Raw genomic sequence first — 20,330 nt, forward strand, 5'->3', positions numbered from 1 at the left:
ACAGAGGTGAGACTGACTGGTCTGTAATTCCCCAGGTCATCCATTTTCCCCTTCTTGAAAATGGGGGTTATATTTCCCTTTTTCCAGTCATCGGGAACTTCAACTGACTGCCATGATTTTTCAAATATGATGGACAGTGGCTTTGCAACTTCATTCACCAGCTCCTTCAGGACCCGCGGATGGATTTCATCAGGTCCCATGGACTTATGTACATTCAGTTTTTTAAGAAGATTTCGAATCAGATCCTCTCCTACAGTGGACCCGAGGTCTAGATTTTCACAGTCCCTGCATCCACCTTCCAAGACTCGAGTGGTGTGGTCAAAGCCTTTGCCAGTGAAGACCGAGGCAAAGAAATCATTCAGGACCTCAGCCTTCTCCAAATCCTGTGTAGCCAGTTCTCCTGATAGCTTCAGGAGGGGGCCTATGTTGTCCCTAGTCTGTTTTTTATCCGCTACATACCTATAGAATCGCTTCCTGTTATCCTTAACATCCCTAGCCAGGTTTAATTCTAAGTGGGCTTTAGTTTTCCTAACCTGGTCCCTAGCTTCCCGGACAACATCCCTGTATTCATCCCAGGCCACCTGTCCTTACTTCCACCTTCTAGAAGCCTCTTTTTTCCTTTGAATTTTCTCAGCAGCTCCTTATCCATCCATGGGGGTCTCCTGGCCCTTCTGCTGCACTTCCTTCTAGTTGGGATGTAACACTCCTGAGCTTGTACCAGCTGATCCTTGAATATCAACCAAGAGTCTTGGGCCCCCCTGCCCTCTAGGGCTATATCCCATGGAACCTTGCTAAGCAGATTCTTGAAGAGGCCAAAGTCTGCTCTCTTGAAGTCCAGGGCAGTGAGCGTCCTGCATGCTCTGCTCACTGTCCTGAAAATCTCAAATTCAATCATCTCATGATCGCTGCAACCAAGGCAGCCCTGGAGCATCACATTTCCAACGAGCCCTTCCCTGTTGGTGAGCACGAGTTCAAGCAGGGCACCTCTCCTTGTCGGCTCTTCTGTTACTTGCAGAAGAACGTTGTCCTCCACACAATCTAGGAACCTCCTGGATTGCTTGTGCCAGGCTGTACTGTCCCTCCAACAGATATCAGGATGGTTGAAGTCTCCCATGAGAGCAAGGGCCTGCGAGCATCGAGGTTAGAGAAGTCCTTGTTATAAGAAAAAAACCTTCAGTTACGGCAATGATGTAATACTTCTAAATTTTTAAAGCCATTACAAATAATAGATGCTTCTCATGCTTCCCATATTGTGTAGTTTCTTAAAGTGCAGTTAATAGCATCATTCAATTTTGGCTGTTGTCATTTACCAAAAATTGAATATCCATGAGAACAGGATGATGCACCATGCATTTCAGTTAAAATAATGAATCTGAATTATTTCATTGCAGAAAAAATACTAAGGACAGCAATTTGTGACGCTGAGAATGAAGTCGAACTGAAGCATTGATGGCTATCAATGAGCACAGCATATGTCTGATGCATGGAACAGAGAGCAGTGATAAGTCACATCTCCCAGTTTCTTTAAACACCTTGGTAAGAAAATGGATCTTGAGACTTATCACTCGCTGTTCTCATAGGCAGTTGATGTTTGTAAGTTGCATTTGTCTTAGAAAAAGGAAAAAGATTCTCCCAAGTTACTTTGAACTGCTACTGGTTTACTGATTTATCAATTTCTTTTCAGTGTTGTCATTGCCCTGGTGATTTGCCACTAGCTGAAAGCAGCTACTTCCAACGCTGGTTATATTCCTACATCTTACCCATCAAAGGGATGCCAGGCCAGCATGTTTGGTCTGATACACTGGTACATTTTACTGTGAGCAGGTAATGCATTTCTGGCAATACTGTGACTGTTCCTGTGATATGCCTTCTCCCTCACTCTCACCAATAACAATTACATCAAAATTATGTGGGTTTATTGTTACTGTTCAATTTTAATTTCAATCACATGGCTCCCCCTGCCTTCTTTATACTTCTCCATGTCACAGGGAAGTTACCATTAAGATACTAAGCAATTGGGTACTTTGATGCATTTTAAAGCAAAAAATCTGCAGTAGCAACCCAGAAAAAAAAAATTTTACTTACAGAAGTGTCTCTGTCATTACATCTGATAGCTCTATCCAGGCACACCTTTACTGAAGTCAAAAAGCACGTGATAGGAATAAGAATTTCTTGACATGTAAATTGTGAAAACTTTTGCATATGCAGATACCTTAGTAATGAGTTAAGGGGGAATATGTAAAGACGTAACACTGCAGCTCTGAGTAATATAAACCGAAGTGGAAAAAGGCAATTTCAGGAAGCTTTACTAATTTTGTCCTGTTCAATATCCTTTTCATTTTGTCCACTAGTGTCTGGTTGCTTACACATAGAAAGCATTTAGAAGAAATAATGAATATTTAACAACATTAAATTGAGTTAGCTTTCAGAAAATGTTTATTAGTAATTTCCCTTTAAACATTATGGAACATTATGGTTTAAATAGAAAAATGTACTAATTTATTATGTATTCATTATACATGCTTTTAAAGTGTTAAACTGCTACCTGTGAAATTCCCAAGCAGACTTTTCAGCAATTACTTCATCTCTGGTATCACTGAAACCCTTCACCAACAGCCTTTCTGGGCATACTCTTGAAGCAAAAAACAAGAGATAAAATAGAATCAGAAAAGAGTTGCTTACAAGCAGAAGGCAAGCAAAATAAAATTCTGTAATCCTGTTTTTCTGCAAAGAACATCTAGTACTCTGTTCATTCAGTGTGTGAATGAAGTTTCTTGTACTATCTCTTAGAGCTCCATAAAAGAAGACAAAGAAAGAAAAGCGCAGTTATAAGAGGTATGAACAAAGAATAAATTGTTCATCCCATAATCAAAGAAGCTAGAAAACTGCTGGCTGAGTGAGTGAGAAGAGACAGAAACATGCAGTCTCGAACCTTCAGGCAGGTTGCAGAGTCAGAGTCATTTTGTTTGCAAGGTTAATCAGACTTCGCATAATGAGGACAGAAAGACTGGAAATGAGAAACTATAAAAAAAAAAACAAACTCAAACCCTACAGAAAAACAGGTCAGCAGAAACCGGAAATAGTCAGAACAGCTGTGCCCTGCAGCATCCTTCCACACTATAGTTGTTCAGGAGAAGAGCCCTGTAGTACTTATTAGAGTTTGGATGTATCAAACACAGGAACAGATTTCAGGTGAGAAGGCAAAGTTTAAAGGCATGCATAAGAATGAAAATTTGTATAAAATGTACAAAATACACTTGAAGAATTCTGTTTATGAAATAAGGAAGATGTTGTTGTGCATAATTAGCAGTCATAGTTGGATAAAACTGCAGAGTATGAGTTAGTTTTACCCTGGGAAGAGTTACCAGATTTTTTTTTGTGCAGCCATGAATCTAGTCAGAATTTTTTAAATTTCACTGAGCTGCTCATTTCCTCTGAATTAAGGAATGTTGCCCTTTTAATAATGTATTAATATTTTAATGAAAGATTAATGAGGGACAGCTATTATCCTTTAAAAAAAGAAACATCACAAGAAATTAGTATTTCACATTTAATCAGTTGCAAGTGTTCACCTGTTCATGGCATTCTCATAAGGTCATTTAAATACAAATTGAGGACATCATTTGTAAGCTTTTCTTATGACACAAAGCATGCAAAAGCTTTACTTTAAAGCTGATTTTAAGCTCTAGTATCACTTTCTTAAAGAGCAGCAGGTTGACATATGGATCTGTAAAATTAAAATCATTTTGCAAGGTCCATATTTTTCTTCCTTGCTTCATTAGCATCTAGGTGCCTGTACAGTTACCTATGGCAAGTATAAGATCTTCAGCTTTCCTCAGTTCCATGTTTCAGTAGGCTGCACATTGAAATAATGTCTTACCGAGACACAATTTGTGATGTCAAGAAGATGGTTTAAATTGTTTTTCATAAATATATAGTTTACAATATATTTGCTAGATCTTGTAGATAACTAGGTAGAATTTCAGAAATATTTTTTATCCCTGTTGTGTAATGATTACATCAGTAACTGGATGTTATAGAATTTCTGTTTACTGCCTGATGGTTGTCTGAGCTGCATTAAGTGAAAGAAGGCTGAAATCCAAAAAGCCAATGGTTTTGACTTAACTCCTTGTTTACAGATGGGCTTAGTCTTTAATTAGCCTTCACAAAACTGTCATATACTAGCCAAAGAGATTTACAGCCTTCAAAACACAGTTGCTCAAATACGCATTGTGAGAGCTGACAACTAATATAGGATTTCTGTTTTCCTATATTACATTTTAGGTTCTAACTATAGGATTGTATAAACATCTTTTAAGCTGTTTCATATAGATAAATAGTTTTGCTGGGCTAACTTAGAATGTCATTGGCACTTGCTGAGTTATTGTAACTCACATCCTGTTACTCCCAAATTAGACATCACAGGATTACTCTCAAAGTTGAGCATTTAAAAGTAGATGAACACAGGTTATAAAATCTTAAGTCAAGAGTCTGCATTTGTATCAGTTGAATGAATCACATTCTAAAGCCAGTAGTTTGTTGCTTATTGGTTATGCTTTGCTGATAGAATTAGCAAACAAATTGATAAATAAATCTCCCTTGACATAAGAATGTATAAACTTACAGTAGCGTTTTATTGGTTCGTTTCTTCACTATTTTAGCTCCTGAATTTTTTCTCTAGGTAATCTCTGCTCTAGTGCCTGGAGCACCTCCTCCCCTCCTTCTGCACTGACCTTGGCGTCTGCAGAGCTGTTTCTCTCACATATTCTTACTCCTTTCTCTGGTTGCAATTGCTGTTGTACACTATTTTCCCTCCTCTTCTTAAATATTTCATCCCAGATGTACTTCCATTGTCACTGGTGGGCTTGGCCTTTGCCAACGGAGAGTCCATCTTGAAGCTGGCTGGCATTGGCTCTATTGGACACAGGGAAAACTTCTAGCAGATTCTCACATAAGCCATCCCTGCAGCCCTCCCACTGCAAAACCTTTCCATGCAAACCAATGCGCACATGAAAACTATCACAGACATATTCTGTATTTATCTTTGACTGATATCATATAACAAAGCTCCAGCATTTCAAACCCTTTTTCCCACCAAATTTAGGATGGCTGGGGAATGTTCAGGATGATATCCAGATCTTTGTTTTATTGTTTAACATACGTTATACATTTATTCATATCTCTCATCACAGAAGAGGGTAAGGGAGGGAAAAAGGTAAAGGAATTAGGAGAGAGTGATTGTCATAAGGAAATAAATCTGTGTTTCCTCACCAACTCATAATTCTGAATGCATCTTAATTTCAGTGGATTAATTACTCAAATCAAATCAAATTATAAACTCAGTCTAACTGCAGACCACAGTAGATTTTAATTATTCTGCATTTCAGTCTTTACAGATTTTGGTCCCAGAAGAGAACAACTCTTTTTTCTTCTGTTTACGAGAATATGAACAAGTCTGGAGAAACAGTAAATAATAGTAGCAGCTGTTGTTAGACGAAGTGTCATGAGCCACCTTGTAAATGATCTTCAATATTAAATTTTCTGAAAGAATTAGGTTGCAGTCTAAACACAGGCTGCAGTGACTTTGAATCTAGAGTTTAATAGTAAAGGTAAGTGATTGCTATGATTTTTTGCAAATGTTTGTCATGTTAAGTTATTCTTTCATACACTGAGGTATGTAATAACCCAGCTTCTGATTTAAAGCCTGTATGACCCTGCAGTCAATTAGAGACATTAAATCCTATTCATGAATAAATAACTGCTACATTTGTAATTGCAAATCTAGGCACCGGATATGAGCTTCTTACAATTTAAAGCACTGCAAAAGATGAATAGTCCATATGGATACTGACTTCCACATATCACATACAACAACCAATATAATTATAAGTTACATCAAAATGCTCATTGAAGTACTATCTTTTTGGCCCTAGCATACCACCTCAGTTTGAAGTACAGCTCAGGAAATGTTTTATTTAAAATCTAACAAGTCCCTGCGATGACCTAATTCTGACAAGTTACCTGAGTTACTGAACTGACCTTTAAACAAAGCCAGAAAATGAGAAGCACAAGCTAAGGTCAGCATTCTCATCTTCTGCTCATTGCTCAAAAGGCCTCTTAAGACTCATCCAAACATGTATCAGACACAGTACAACTGGGCAATCAACAGGTGAAGGAAACAACAGGGACAAAAATTGAATACTGTACTTGCAGGTTCTTTAGAAGATTTTGTCAATGAGATATGAACAGTTCCTGTTCTGCAGCTTGTCTTAGCTGCAGCTAGGCCACAGGACAATAGGATATCAGAAAACGGGAACAGTTTCTTTATCTTGTGCTACTACCTGTATGCATGAGTGATTTTTCAATCAATTTTCCTTTCTGACTCTTAATTTTCTTCTAACTCACCCCTACAAACTAGAAAAATTACTTATAAGTAATACCTCTTTACTCAAAGTTTACAGCATGTCTCATCAGGTGTTTTGATGTTTTATAGCAGAAGAAAATGCTTGGGGTTTTTTTTAAGAAAATACTGTTCTTATTATGCAGACAAGTGATGGAATTTTGTAAGTTGTACAAGGAAGCAAAATTACACAAAACATCTTGGTTAAGATCCAGAAAGTTTAAGGCCCACAGAAGCAGTTTATTGGATTGAAATAATGTAATGGTTTTGGCTGGGATAAAGTTATTATTCATAGTAGCTAGTATGGGGCCATGTTTTGGATTCATGCTGGAAGGTGTGGTTAACATAGAAATGTTTTGGCTGTTGCTGAGCAGTGCTTACATAGAGTCAGGAACTTTTCTGTTCCTCATCCCACCCCACCAGCAAGTAGGCTGGGGGTGCACAAGGAGTTGGGAGAGGACACAGCTGGGACAGCCGATCCCAACTGACCAAAGGGACATCCCATACCATACAACAACATGCTCAGCAATAAAAAGCTGGGAATACCTCCCAGATATCAACAAGTGATTTGCAAGAGACAGGAAACATACAGTGACACAGATAGAAATAACATACATCATTCTACAGCGTATGAATGCATCAGTTCAAATATTAGTGTCAGATGCATCTCTAGACTGACTTCTTACCATCTGTGGCCACAGGTATGAAAACTGCATTCTCTTCAGTTGGAAAGAACCTCTGCTATAAATGAATAAACAACTTTAGAAAAAGTATTTCAGACCACAATTGTCAAGAGATACAGGAATATTTATGCTTGTTCAATGCATCTCTTTTGAGTGCTGGTTGCATGCAAGTACACAGGATAATTCTTGTTTGAGAATTTTGCTTGCATGTCACTAAATTGCTGTTACTAGAAAAGGAGACCTGATTATGGGATCCAGTGTATTAAGTTATTATTTTTGTTAATTGAATATTTCCAAATGGTATTGGGCAACTGGCTCTAGGCAGCCTTGCTTGAGCAGACGGGTTGTGCAAGACAGTCTCCAGAGGCACATTCCAGCCTCATCCGTTCTGTGAAATTCCAATGTCTTTCCCAAGCTGAGCTACATGCAGCCTGTTGGCTATGCAGGTATTTCTTCACACAAGAGCAGGGTTAGTCTGTCAAGTGCCTTCTAAGAGCAGATGTACACTTTCTTTACAGCTATTCACCCTCAGGGAACAAATTGTTTTTCTTCTGTCCTGCTCAAAGAGAAAGAAAATTCCTCTCTTTGATTCTGCTTGTGCCATTTCCCAGTTGCTTGTCAATAGGACAAATTGCCCTGCCTTTCTCTCTTTCTCCCCTTCATGCCAGCCTCAAGGTCTTCAAAATCCTTTTCTCTTGCCAAAGTAATATTCCAAATATTGTCAGTAACGCAAGAAACTCTTTCTGAACTCTCTTTTCAGTTCTCTAGCACAGTAAGCAATTCTCACTTGTTATGGGAAATGAAGGATGGCTATTTTCACTGTTGGAAGAGAAAAAAAAAAACAAAAAAGAAAGAAAGTGTTAGAGAACAGCTCGTTCTCTCCGTTCTTTCTGCATTTTTTTTCCCCCTCACAAATGTAGTTACACTTTTCATTTATTTGTTTTGACTGAATTTTATGTCTTTTTGTGTCTAGCTGCACTCCTGATACCAAGGCAGATACTGTTATAAACAAGGGATGAGAAGGATGTCAAATCAATCAAAATGTCAGCTTCCTTCTGTCTTTATTGGTCCTGGTCTTGTCCAGGTGCCCTATTGGATGTTTCTTTGCTGTACACACTATTACCCGTAGGGCATATAGTTTTATGTGTGTTGAGCAAATCTAAGCTCTGATGATCAAAGGCACATAGAGCTGCAGAAGCACAGGCAATAGGTACTACTTGCAAGATGTGTGCAATGCCAAGAGTAAGTGAAATATCTGACAGAGAAAAATAGGTGTTCACACAATTGCTTGATCTGCATTTCAAAGGAAAAATTGAAATCACACTTCCATAAGCTTGAGATATTAATCAATGAAGGGATGTTACTGTGCACTGGAGCCACTCTTTCCTCCAAGAATTCTTTTGGCTAAGAAACAGAAGTGATTCTTAAAATGACCAAGCTTCAAAATGGCCTGCAGGAATAATAAGCTTTTGTGTGTCTTTTTCCTGTTGAAATTGCTGCTTCTCCATTAGTTTTTAGGAAGAAAAAAACCCACTTAAACAACTTGTCTTCCCTAAAAAAACATGGTAAACAGCTACAAAACAGGAGTTAATATAAAATATCATTATAAACCCCAACAAATACAGCTAAAGTGAGGAGGAAAAAGAAAAGGAAATTGAAATCTACAAGGGCATTATATAAAAACCAGAGGTCATCTTTGCATTAACTGTAGGACTAAAAGTGTTGATTTCTGTTTCTGTATTTGATTTACTCCTTAATGCTAGGAACACTACTCAAGTTCTGTTTTCCCACCTCTAAGGTATGTCTAGTGGAATGTTGTGAGGTTCATATTTTTTCACCACTTTAAGGTCTTTGGATATAACAGGTTATTGAACTGAAGCAGGTCCTTATGACACATCCCACAGAATAAATATGAAACAATGAAAATTATATCTTTAGGTCTGTTTGTTTGATTTTTCAGTGTCTGAACAAGTCACTACACATTTATGGTAAGAGTGTTGCCTTCTACATCATGGAGTTTTTCCTTGATCACAAAGGATAAGAAGCATTTTAGGAAATAAATCTTAGGTAGAAATTTAATTTAGGAAAATATATCTTACTCTTGAAGTTAGTATGGGTTTATGCACAAGGCTGTAAAAGGATTCTGTAAGATGAGTTTCAGAAAATCTTGCACCTCAGAAAATGCAATCCCTTCCATCACTCAGAACAGTGAGTTAATATCAATCTGTGCCTAACTGTATTTAGTACATGTGCATGAACCGTAGCTACTGGCTGGTAATAACATGGTCACAGGAAACAGCCATCTGAAAGCTCTTGGCTAATTATCAGCTCTACCTATTGACAAATATCTGTTCCGTGTTACAAACACAGTTATTATTTGCAGCAGTGGAGACTGTCAGTGCTGCATAGGACATTTAAATAACAAGCAGCAGCAAGGTCTTTCAGAACAATTTGAGTGAGCAGCAAGTCATTATCAGCATCAAACTGTTACAACCTGGGGATTCTTTTCAACCTCAAAGGGAGAACAACCTTTCAAAAAGGACTGCCTTTACAACTTCTTAATTAGGGATCATGCTGCCATCAAGAGAATGGAATTTCCCAGTCACTAAGAACGGCCTTTTTCTGCTATGCTTGACAGGTATGTGTGTATTGGCTTGTCTAGACTGGGTAGCTCAGGGCTTAAATCTAAGCTCTGTTAGGACGAGGAAACTTGAGTTTCTCACTGCTTACTGAATGGGTCTTTATAGTCATCAAAACATTGGCTGCTACCATACATTAAAATACTTGGAGAGGAGGTGGTGTTGATCTGCACTTCTTTTATTTGACAGTCTAATGAGAAAGGACCTGGAGCCTGGAGTCTCTGTTGTAGGGATTTCAAGTTGAGGGAGGTGATTTTCCCCTTCTACTCCACTCTCATAACACCCTCCTTCCCACCCTTGGAGTACTACATCCAGCTCTGGGTCCCCTAGCATAAGAAGGAAGTGGATCCATTTGGGTGAGTCCAGAGGAGAGCCACAAAAATGATTGGAGGGCTGAAGCACCACTCCTATGGAGACAGGCTGACAGGACTGGGGTTGTACAGCCTGGAGAAGCCTCTGGAGAGACCTTCGAACAGGTTTCCAGTGCCTACAGGAGGCTACAAGAAAGCTGGAGAGGAACCTTTTACAAGAGCATGTAGTGACAGGACAAGGGGGAATGGATTTAAACTGACAGAAGGGAGATTCATATTAGATATTAGGAAGAAATTCTTCCCTGTGAGGGTGATGAGGCACTGGCACAGGTTGTCCAGGGAAGCTGTGGATGCCCCATCCCTGGCAGTATTCAAGGTCAGGCTGGATGGTGATTTGAGCAACATGGTCTAGCAGAAAGTGTCCCTGACCATGGCAGGGGGATTGGAACTAGATGATATTTAAGGTGCCTTCCAAGCCAAACCATTTTATGATTTTACGATTCCATGTGATCAAGGGGCATGAACTGCATGTCGGACTTTCCATAGTCCTGCAAGATTTTGATTCCTTCTGCCTCATTATGGGATTTGAATAAGAGACCAAACAGAAAGAATAAGAGCCTTGCATGTGGAGACTGTCACCTGGCTTCAGAGAAAGTCACACGTTTTAGTCATTGATATATGGCCTATTCCAGTACCATACACGCTGTATCTTAAGCTTGTTCAAAGTGCAAAAATATAAATCCAGTCCAAGTCACACAAGGCACTATTTTAGTCTATAAGCCATCCACACATTTTGAAAGAAAGACCTTGAAGAGAAGATTAAGACCTTTAAATCCTGAGTGGAGAAAATTACCTGCTCAGAGCATTTTGTAAAGCTCTGAAACCCTAGAAAAAGCAAAGGAAGGATTTAAAACATCTTTCCTCGATGTATTTTGCTGGCAAGGCTGGCAAATTAAGGTTATGTTTAGCTAGAGTGTACCTTCTAAATCAGTAAAATTGCTCTTTTCAGGTAACGCTGTGCATGGTATTCTGTATTTAAGAAGGAGTTTATGCATTCAGGCTTATGGCTGGCAATTAAAGCTATATGAATGTGCTTTAAAAAGGGTATTCCAGACAACCCTGTGTCTATGCCCAAAAGCCATATTCTAACCTTTATAGCAGTAAGACAGCAAGTCATTCCACAACCAACCTTAACCTAAATTCTTTTTGTAGTTTGACTACAAAGCCTTCCTTGAATTCTCTCACTTGTGCTTTTTTTTTTTTAGTGCAATTAACCATACCTATTTGCTAAAGAAAACCTAAGAACTTTCTCAGCAGCACTATAAAATTCCTGTCTAGGAGGACAGATCAATGAAAACAGCCTAATTTCTTTGTGTGGGCTGATTTACTTTCCACCTTGTTTCAAGTAATTTCTAAATGTTGCAAAATGCTGATCAAGGAAAAAAATAAGAAGTACTCAACATTCCCTCAGTGGTTGAATAAATCCTGCAGATCATCAGCCAGATAAACTTGTTCATTACACAAATGTCTATAGGTAGTTAGCATGGAGATAAAGCTGCATTTAGGCAATTTATTAAAAATTAATTAATTATTTCAAATGTATCCTTAGATAATACCTCTTCATTTTCTACTTGTAGAGTTGAAAACTCAATCACTAGTGAAGAAAAAAGTGGGGGAGTTAATAATATACTCCTCTACATTTCCATATTGATCTAATTTTTCATTTAAATAATTCAAAAATAATATTAACAACAGCAGTAACTTGAGCTTTTAAGTAAGAATAGAAGCTATTGACAATACTTCTAATACTGAGGCACGTCTATAGTGACTGACAGAAACAGTGAGAAGTGCAGAGCCAGCGAAGCCTGATGATTCCCTACCAGGGCAATACTGTTCTCTCCAAGATATGCACCCATTAATCTTGGTCAAGACTAGACCACTCTCTTAAACGATGGGGTTTCTATGCTTCCTTTGGGAAACTTGCATGACTAAATCACAGTATTAAGATTTCCCAATTTTAGAGTAACTGGTAATGGAAGAGAAGACCTACATTTAGAGTTTCTTTTACAATATTGCTACCCGTTGACTCTTTACACAGTCCTAAATTATTTCTTTCCTTACAGATATCTATTAAATGTACAGTTTACAACTAAAATTTTATATTTTGCCATCCTCAGCCAATACTATACTTTTAAAGAAATGGGGGTTTGTGCCCTAACTTAGCAAAGACTTGCATATGGTTTTAATCTTTGTGTTCTGGGACATCCGCAGTTTCCACATACACAAGGTTTAACAGCAAGTATATAGTCAGGTATTTGACAAAGTTTTAGTATTTCTTATAAAACTACAGACTTGCTGTTAGGTAGAACACTAACAAATCTTTTAATTTTTAATGTTCTCTGGCCTTTCTTATTACTTTTCCCCCAAAGTCTCTAAGATTATAACCTTTCAAAGGCTGAACTTCTGTTTGAAATGAAGGAAGATACCCAACTTTGATTTCATCATAACAGAATGAAAAGGTGTTTTACCTCCATGCTGACAGGCAGCTTTAATTTGTCTAGGGAAAACTTACAGACACACAAGTACAGTTTTTAAAAAAGCTTAAACTCCTTTTAAAATAAAGATGTTGAATTGCTACTAGCTTCCTTTTCCTCCATTTATTTTTTTTTTTTTTGGCTATATTACATTATTATGCTCCTACATTTTTCTGTGGTTTATATTTTGATTTGCCCATTCCAGGGATTATCATTGTTTTGTTTTGTTTAGTTGTGTTTTAGTGGGCTTTTTTTTTCATTGTAATAATAGGTATATTTCTAAAATTAGTCTCCTTTAAATTATGAAGTGCATCTTTCCTAATACCTTTGCCTTGTAATGATTTTCCTAGGCTTCAAGATTTTTTTTCTTTCTTGCATGCAGTCACATTGAGTTTCCTACTGTCTACACATTTCATTATAAGGTTGCCTATAATTTCTTTTATTTATTGTTTTACTCATTACTTAAAATAGGTTGAATAACAATGACCCAAAAGTTTTCATAAACAATTTATTGAGCCTTATACGTTAAATATGGTATTGGTTTAAATGTACCAGACTATAAGATAATCTTCAGCTTTTTTAATTTTGTCTTTGAACATATAGCTTCAAATTATTTTCACCTTTGTCAATTTTTTGCTCTAAGAAAAGGGTCTATTAACCACTAACTAGCAATGCTATTGCAAGGTTCTCCTTTTTTTCCTTCCAAACTTACATTTAAGTTTTCAGATTTATTTTCTTTTCCAAGTCACTCTTTTTTTATCTCTTTCTGACAAATACTTTGCTGAATTAACTCTGTTGGCCTTGGTAGAACTGCTTTTTTTCTGATCTCCCTAGACTTGCCTCATTTACGTTATTTCTCTCATACAAATAGGGTAGAAATTGGAAGATGAGTTGATATGAAAGAAAAAAGTAGCTTAGCAGTTTTTCACACAGAAAATAATGGAAATCATTCTTTTATAAGAGCAATGAAGATTTTTTTGTCTTTTGAAACTATTACTGAAAAAGAAAAAAAATGAGTAAGAGGTAGGATGCTGAATACTTCCAGCAGTTGCCACCAATCCCTAAGTAGCCCACAAATGCCTAATATTTACAAGCACAGAATTCTCATAAGAACAGCAGTGCTATTTTAGATTCTTTTTGTCCTGTTGTAATAAACTAATTATCACTCAATTAATGTAATTTTTAACCTGAATACAGCTGATCCACTACAAGTGCAATACCTAGCAGAATACTTGTTTGGAATATTAACATGCCAGGGACTTGAGCACCATGTCCTCTCATCCATTCAACCACCTTGTAGCAAGAGATTTATTTTGCCCTTTTTGTGTCCTTTACAAAATCATGACTTTAGAGTAAGTTATGATCTTGAAAAAAAACAGTTAGTTATGGATTGCTGCTTAACTTGTCAAAACAACTCAAGGCAAATGAAACCTAACCATGATGAAATATTGGTCTGCTTCATCACAGTACAAGCCTATATATAACCACAGATGAAAACTGAAAAATGACAATTGAATGCCAGAGCTTTGTAGTATTATACAAGCATCAGAGATGGTGTCTCCAACTTTTTGAGGATGGGACCTTGATTAATGCCTTGTCAGATAGTCAGTACCTTTAAGCTGTCCTCTACCTGACTCATGGGAACGAATCTGAACAGAGGTTTCTGTGTCTGAAATGTAAATGTAAAAATTCTGTTTAGCCATCACCTGACATAGACCTTCTTCAAATTTGCTCTAGAAGCAGCTCATGTTATGCTTCAGCTGTGTTCAATTCACAGATTCACGGATGTTTCTTTCCCTACAATCATGTTTGGTGTATACCCTAAGAAAATACTCTTACAATACAAATTCCACAGAACTTTGTCATTACCTACTTTCACATAATAAAACATTGCTTAGTATAAATTTGTAGCATTTTTTTCTTCTCTGCTGAGTTTTGGATAAAGTTTACCCCAAGAATATACAGTGATTATTTCTTGTTAATAAAATAATTGCTGTACAGGACTTCCAACTTTTATTTACCCTTTGGATTTAAGGATTGGAAAACATTTCTTGATTTCTGAAGACACTGAGGGCTAGAGACACAAAGATGTCTTGAAATTGAAGTCTCTCACACTCAAAGAAATCCCTCAGTTCAAGCTAGGTTCTCCTAACTGCTATAGATCTACTAAACGTACTAAAGATTTCTCCAGCCCTTTGCACAGCTGTGAATCTGCATGTGAATGGCAGGCAGATCTTTTATATACCCCATACCTTTTTCCATAAGAGCATTTTACACATTAATGAAAACAGCATGCCAATTAGCAAGCTAGTATCAGTAGTATTTGTATTTTTATAATTAAACCTGAAAAAAGGAAAATGAGCTATGCTAAGATTGTGTTTTGACAGCAGTGTATCCTGATATACTACATGAAGACAATATAAGCTACAGTGTCTTCAAGATTGAAATAGAAACAGAGGTTTCAGAGAAGTTAACAAGTTATTTCAAAAATATTAAATAAAGATGTAAGAACAGTTCATTTCTTCATTGCCTTATAGCTTACCACCTCACATCTCTAATCTTCCAGTCAGATCTCAGAGAAGGCTGATAGATCTACTAAACATACTAAAGGTTTCTATGAGAAAATAGCTAAAGTGAGAAGATGTTTGGATGGAAATCAGAACAGACACATTTTGCAGTCAAAGCCCATGATGCATGTGGAACCATATCAGAGTTCAGTCATAACAGCTACAGAAATAGTATTCCACACTACAGTGAGTCTTAGATCATTCACTTTGGCTAGTTAGGGTCTGGTGTCCTGTCTCTGCTTCCTCCTGGCTTCCCCTCCTCCCTGGCAGATAAAGTCCTTGGTAGGAGTAAACATTACTGAGCAACAACTGAAAACATCGGTGTTATCAGCGGTGTTCCCAGGCAGAGAGTCAAAACCACAGCACTGCATCAGGTACTAAGAAGGAGAAAAATGACTGCTACTGCTGAACCAGATACAGGTGCAAAACTATATGTTATAATTCTTTGAAAGCAGTATAACATTCCTGCACATACACATACTTTTGTTGCTCAAGGTACTTTTTCATCTTAAAAAAGGGGACAGAAGAGGATATTTTCTCTTTTAACAACAAGTAGGAAATAGGAAACAAAGAAAGATCTGGGCTACATCTGTTCAGCAAAAAGTGCAGATCGTAGCTGCTAGAGGATGCTGTCCTCAGCAGTTGCACAAACGCAAAGAGTAATCTTTTATCCTAATACAGGCCAAATGTATACACCAGAGATTTAGATTTCCAGCAGCCTTCTGTGCTGAATCAAGAGAATTTGTATTAGGGAGTGGTTATGTTAACGAGCTGCTGTTTACTTTTTCCATGTTGATTCTGTTATTAAGGGACTTAATCATGCTCTGAAAGGACTGTGCAGTGATCTAACTGAGATGCGACCAGTAACAACAAAAAGAAGCACTAAAGAATCTTGAGTTGGAGTTGTCATGTTCAGCCACAGAGTACCAACAGGAATGATAACGACATTTTAGGCCCTGAACTTTCAGTTGGCACATTCCATTGATTTCAGGAGTGCTGGGATTTTAGACAACAGCTATACCTTCATGCAAAACAATTGTCTCTATCCAAAGGTACAACGTGTCTCAAATAAACAGATATTAACTCACAGAAAGAAAGCTGGAAGGGGCTTTTGGAGGTCATATAATCAAATCCCCACTCAGAGCAGGCCCAATTAAATCAGATTGCACAGGATCTTGTCCAATAAAATTTGTAGCCTTTCCAAAGGCGAAGACTGTCTGGACAACCTGTTCTAGAGCTTATCCAGCCTTGCAGTTAAAAAAAAACTCCATAAATTCCAAGCTGTCAGATCAAAATTTTCAGCCTACAGAAGCTGTCCCTCCCCAGGAGTACCAGCTCACCAACAGTTCCCACAAGAACATAGAGTAGTCCGTTGATGCTCAAGCCTGGAAATCATTGTGACAACTGCTAATTTCTGGAAACTCAACCTTGAAGTGATTTGGTTAATAGTGAGATATAAGAAAATAAAAGTTGATGTTCATATATGTATGATATAAAGTTGATATTCATGATGCTGCAACATTCTCTTGTGTTCTCATAGTATTACTTATGATTAAGTTAAATGAAAAAAAGTCTTGCAACTCAATGGAAAGTAAACTACAACATCAGCTTTTGAAACTACTGCTTTTTTTTTCTTCACCCATTTTATGAGAGCCATGATTTCTGAGGGAAAGTCAGGAATTCAGATTATTTTAGAAAGTTATAATTATTTAAATATTTACAGCAAACTATCTGTGTTCCTAAGCACCTTCCAGAACAGGAATGCTAGAATGTGCATGCAGACATGACATTTGGCTGGACCAAACGGGTCTTCAAATCATTAGGCAAAGATATGCATGCAGTGGTATGATTGTATTTAAAAGTAAACTCTTGGAGGCAGGCAAGGCTACTCAAAAGAATTTAAAGGATTTGCAAAGCCAGGAATATTTGTAGGTACTCAGTAATAGGCCAAAAAGGGTGACTTTGTGATGCAGCACGGCTTGATGCAAAACATCTCTGAAATCAAAGCCATTTATCTGTCTTGCTGTGACATTATGCTGAACTAAAAATATCTGCTGATAAACTAGGCTTCCTTAGCAGAATCATCCTTCTCTGTTAATACATGTAAACAGTGTCTTGCAGCATGCTTGCTGCCATCCAGTCAGTTCAGATTATGAGAAGAGTGAGCTGGATTTTGTCTGAAACTAATGATACGAGAGACCATAAGAAATTCTTCTTTTTATGTCACACTGAAATCTGTTGGGCTGTGGTTGGGAGAAGTAGAGCTGACGGCTGGCAGGAGCCCCTGTGTCCGCTATATCTGTCACTACCACAAAATTAGAGAAGGTGCAAGCAGAGCTTGTTAATTTCCTTGTTTTATTATTTCAAAATAAATGTGAACTGTACTTGGCATTCTACTGTTAATGGTATTTAAAGTGTGAAAAAAAACCCAATGCCACAGTCCTAAATCACTATTAGAAAATTGCTTGTTAAGATTCTCTAAAGTATGGGGGGATAAGGAGATCAAGAACATTTTATTTGCCCACTGAGGCAAAACCTCTCCTTTCTGAATGCACAGAATTGCCTGCAGTGTACCCAAGACATACATTAGAAAACTGTGCCATTACAGATCATTGGTGAAGGGAACAAGGAAGTCACTCCTGTAATTTGCCTAGCTTTTAGCAAATTATCATTGTATGATTACAGTACTGTCTCTCACACTTATGACCCCATCGTAACCCTTGCTGCGAGAATACTGGCACTGGAATTTTTAAAAGCTAGTGCCATCATATGATGTAGTTGCTATAGAACAAGGAAGTTATATATTCTAGCACTACAAAAACTGAATTCCAGTTTGTGTGTGCAGTATTGTTGTCTAATTTTGTCCTGGTTTGAGTAGTAGCAGTCATTTTTCTCCTTCTTGGTAGCTGGTGCAGTGCTGTGTTTTGACTTTTGGGCTGAGAATGGTTGCTGATAGCAAGCATGTCTTGAGTTACTGCTCAAATGTTTGGTTTGTCCAAGGACTTTTCTGAGCTCATGTTCTGCCAGGGAGGAGGGGAGGCCGGGAGGAAGGAGAGACAGGACACCTGACCCAGGCTAGCCAAAGAGGTATTCCATACCATAGCATGTCATACCCAAGATGTAACCGGGAGAGACCCGGAAGGGCTGGAGCGCTGGGGGGATGGAGGAGGTATCGGTCAGTGCTTGGTCGGGCAGGGTGGGGTGAGTTATGGGTCGGTGGCTGGTGAGGTGTTGTATTCTCTTCGGTTGTTGTTTGCTTTATCATTATTATTTGTAGTAGTAGTAGCAGTGGTGATTTGTGTTATGCTTTAGTTATTAAAACTGTTTTTATCTCAACCCGTGGGGGCTACATTCTTTGGATTCTCCTTCCTAACTCTCTGGGAGTTAGAGGAGCAAGGGGTGGAGTGAGTGAATGACCTGTGTGGTCTTGGTTTAAACCATGACAAATTTACACTTCCTGTACAGGTGAAGACACCTGGCCTTCAGTCTCTGACCTCCCAGTCTGCCTACAACTGCACACAGGGAACAGCAATGCAAGCCCTGGAGTATCTATCTTGCTGCTGTACTAACATGATGAATTAAAAATCAAGTATTGTCTGATAGTCTATTTTTTATATTTTTTTTGACAGATTGGGGATACATTTTAATGCTGAGATAAAATGATACTTTAGATATGGAACCTTCAGAACAATGCAATTCCTGTTGAGTCAATTTTCTGCCTTTCAGTAACTCTGGACTAAACCATAACAAAATTTCAAGGACTCAATGTACAAAACATATCTTAACAATAGAATGGTATATAACACTGATATAACTTGATGACATCAGCACAGTAGCAAGAATCAATGACAACAGAGCAAGACTGTTGATTGCATCAAACATACTGACTTGCAAAGCACAAAAAATTTACTGTCAGTGTTTAGAGAGTGCTTGGAGGCTATTCAAACAAAAGAAATTTTTGTGAATAAATTTAAAGTGCTATAAAGATCTTAGCATAGATTTACAACCATTGAGATAGACATAGTTATTCTTGAAGTCAGCTTACTGGTAATTTATGCATAGTATATGTCAAAATAAAAATTTAGATTTAGAATGAGTGGACGCTGCAACAATCAATAAAATAAACTCTCCACATGACTAAGAATCTAGGGAAAATGTATAAAACTTATATTTGTTTATAGATGTGTCTATTCCAATTAAAAAATAAAGAAGTTCCAGTTTAAGAGAAAGAAAAAAAAAAAAAAAAGAAAAAGGAATCAGTACCTGTGAAAAATTAAAAGGATAAATCTCAGAGCTCAGAGAAGAGTTTTTTTCTACACATTTGCTCCTGGACAAAATAAAATGGCATTTAAATGTTTTTTTGGTTTTTTGGGTTTTTTTTTTTTTGCATTTAATAATAATTATTCCTGATATCTTTACATTACCTTGTAATCTCAGTTATGTGCACAGCATGAACCACAGGCATGGGCAATGCAGAATTTTGCTGTGCTTCTTCATTCACAGTGGCTGAGCTCCTTTGAAATCTGAATCTAGGCAACACTAAGTTTAGAAGAGCTAGAAATTTCCTCTTCCTTTTCCTCTGACATTTTTAAATGAAATGTGAAGAATCTACCTGTATTCTTGACACTGCAGTGTTGATGATAAAACTATCATATTACAATGGATTCCCAGAAATTAACTTTTCATCACTTGCAAATGCAATTAAATTTCAGATGGGCACAGAAGTGTCCAAACGACTGCATAGACAAGAATGTAAGATATGGTGCAATATATCTCTTCATGTGAAGATGGTTGCTGAATAAAACCTATATTTAACAATCTTCATAATTTTTTTAGCTAATTCTAATACAGATAGAACAAATCCACACCTGCTGAAAGCAGGTCTATGTCTTCCTAATTTGGTCATGGCTAAAAATTAACCTATTCTGCTTAAAAGTAAATCTTTGCACATGCAAACTAAAACTCTGTCCAAAACTCTTCTCCTATTAACACAAGATGACAGCTATCAGTGATTTTTCTGAACAGGAAACAAAACACACTTCAGAAAATATTTTGCTCTTACTTGGAGAATTTCCTCTTAACCTACAAAATTCTCAAGAATGTATAAAGGTGAGAAAAAAATTACAAAATATATTCGACAACAAAGGCATAAAGAACACAAATAATGATATATTTTTTTTTATATAGCTATATTTT

Source organism: Melopsittacus undulatus, chromosome 3, assembly GCF_012275295.1.
Source record: "Melopsittacus undulatus isolate bMelUnd1 chromosome 3, bMelUnd1.mat.Z, whole genome shotgun sequence".
NCBI lineage: Eukaryota > Metazoa > Chordata > Aves > Psittaciformes > Psittaculidae > Melopsittacus > Melopsittacus undulatus.